This window comes from Penaeus chinensis, chromosome 3 (assembly GCF_019202785.1).
Source record: "Penaeus chinensis breed Huanghai No. 1 chromosome 3, ASM1920278v2, whole genome shotgun sequence".
NCBI classification, from domain to species: domain Eukaryota; kingdom Metazoa; phylum Arthropoda; class Malacostraca; order Decapoda; family Penaeidae; genus Penaeus; species Penaeus chinensis.
The window spans coordinates 20,475,342-20,477,841 of record NC_061821.1 but is presented as its reverse complement, the minus strand read 5'-3'; positions in this window follow the sequence as shown (position 1 = coordinate 20,477,841).

The window sequence follows — 2,500 nt, the reverse complement described above, 5'->3', positions numbered from 1 at the left end:
GAAGAAGAAGAAGAAGAAGAAGAAGAGAAGGAAGAAGAGGGAGAAGAAGAAGAAGAAGAACTAAGAAGAAGATGAAGAAGATGATGAAATCCCTCTTTATTATTACTATTAATATTATCACCATAATCATTAGAATGTATATATATATATATAACAACAACAAAACAACAACAACAACAACAATAATAATAATAATAATAACAATAATAATAAGTCATCATCATTATCATTCCATTTTTATTTCCTTTTTCTTTTCCTACTCCACAACGTCATTAATAATCAATATCTTTAATTATCATTATTATTATTTCTTACTCTTTTTTTCCTCATTCTCTGCGTCGTTATATTAACATACAGTAGTAGGTCTATATAACATACATAGAGGGGATCTTGGACACGTTAAGCCATCCGTGCTCTGAGTTTACATAGCTAACGATCACCGTTTTGTAAACACTCGAGTCGCTTTGAGTGAGATGAATTCTTCTCCTGATTTACTATTTACACTTTCGTAATGCCGGTTCTCTCTTCTCTCCCGCTCTCTGTCTCGCTCTCTCTCCCTCTCTTTCTCGTGTTCGTTTAGTTTGTTTGTTTGTTTCTGTTTGTCTGTCTGTCTATCTCTCTGTCTCTGTCTCTGTCTCTGTCTCTGTCTCTGTCTCTGTCTCTGTCTCTGTCTCTCTCTCTCTCTCTCTCTCTGTCTCTCTGTCTCTGTCTCTGTCTGTCTCTCTCTGTCTCTGTCTCTGACTCTCTCTCTCTCTCTCCCTCTCTCTCTTTCTCTCTCCCTCCCCTCTCTCTGTCTCTCAACAACAAAAATACTAATAGCAAACAAAGTCTTAATCTTTCCAATGACTAACTCGATTTTACTCCGAAAACGACACTCATCTAATACAACCCCACCGTAATTAAATCAAATTCACATTCAAATATTTCCTAAGACTCTCAAAAGTAAATTTCTCACACGCGCTAGAATTCACTTGAAAACCCTGTTAGTTGAGGGGGGCCCTTTTCGCTCAAAGTTTTGATAGGATAGAAAACTGAAGAAAATATTTGCAAGGTTCAGAACGAGACTTCTCCGTGGACTATAACTCCTTTTCATGGTCTCGATCTCCTTTCTTGCTGGGAACGGGTCAAGGAAACTGATAATCTTAAATAATGAGGATATAGGTAGTAATAATAATGAAACTATAATAACAATAACAATAATACCAATTACAACTACTGTCTACTACCATTACTATTACTATTACCTCTTCTACTATTACTACTACCGCTGCTACTGCAACTACTAGCGGTAATGGTATTAATGATTCAAATAATGATGATAAAACGTGCGACAGAAACAGAAAACGAAGGAAAGAGAGAGAAAACGGGCGACAGAGAAAGAAAACGGGGAACGGAGTATATATAAATATATGTATACACACATATGTATGTACATATATATTTTCTATATATGTATATATATGCATATATATTTACATATATGTATATATATGCATATATATTTACATATATATATATATATATATATATATATATATATATATATATATATATATATATATATATATATATATATATGCATATATATTTACATATATATATATATATATATGCGTATATATATAAATATATATACATATATATTTTTATTTATATATATGTAAGTATGCAAATATATATATATATATATATATATATATATATTTATGTATATATATGTATAAAAGGTATGAATGAGAATGGATATCTTCACAATACAAGAGATGTATTTGACCGGTTTCGACTTTGTCTTCGTCAGAAATACAGTCAAATACATCTCTTGTATTGTGAATATATTCATTCTTATTCATACCTTTTATACATTTGTCAACATGAACGCGGTATATATATGTATATATACACATATATATGTATATATATATATATACATATATAAGTGTGTGTTGTATGTATGTACACACACACACACACACACACACACACACACACACACACACACACACACACACACACACACACACACACACACACACATACACACACACACATATACAAATGTATGTCATATATATATGTATATATATTTATATACATATTTATATATATAAGTGTGTTGTATGTATGTACACACACACACACATATAAGTATATATCTTGTATATATATATTTTTTTTCTTTTAACAGCCATTCATCCCACTGCAGGACATAGGCTTCTTTCAATTCACTATTGAGAGGTTATATGGCAATGTCACCCTTGCCTGATTGGATGCCCTTCCTAATCAACCGCGTGCGGCGCACTAACACTTGTGCCATGGCGGTGACTTCCCCTACTACACCTGCGTTTGACTTCTCAAGGCGATATGTCGTTTTCTCGGGCTCGAGCCAGCAGACAGAGTCCAGTGTTCTAACTATTGGACCATCGTGGCATATATATTATATATATACACACATATATCTATCTATCTGTATACATATATATACATATATATACATAGATAA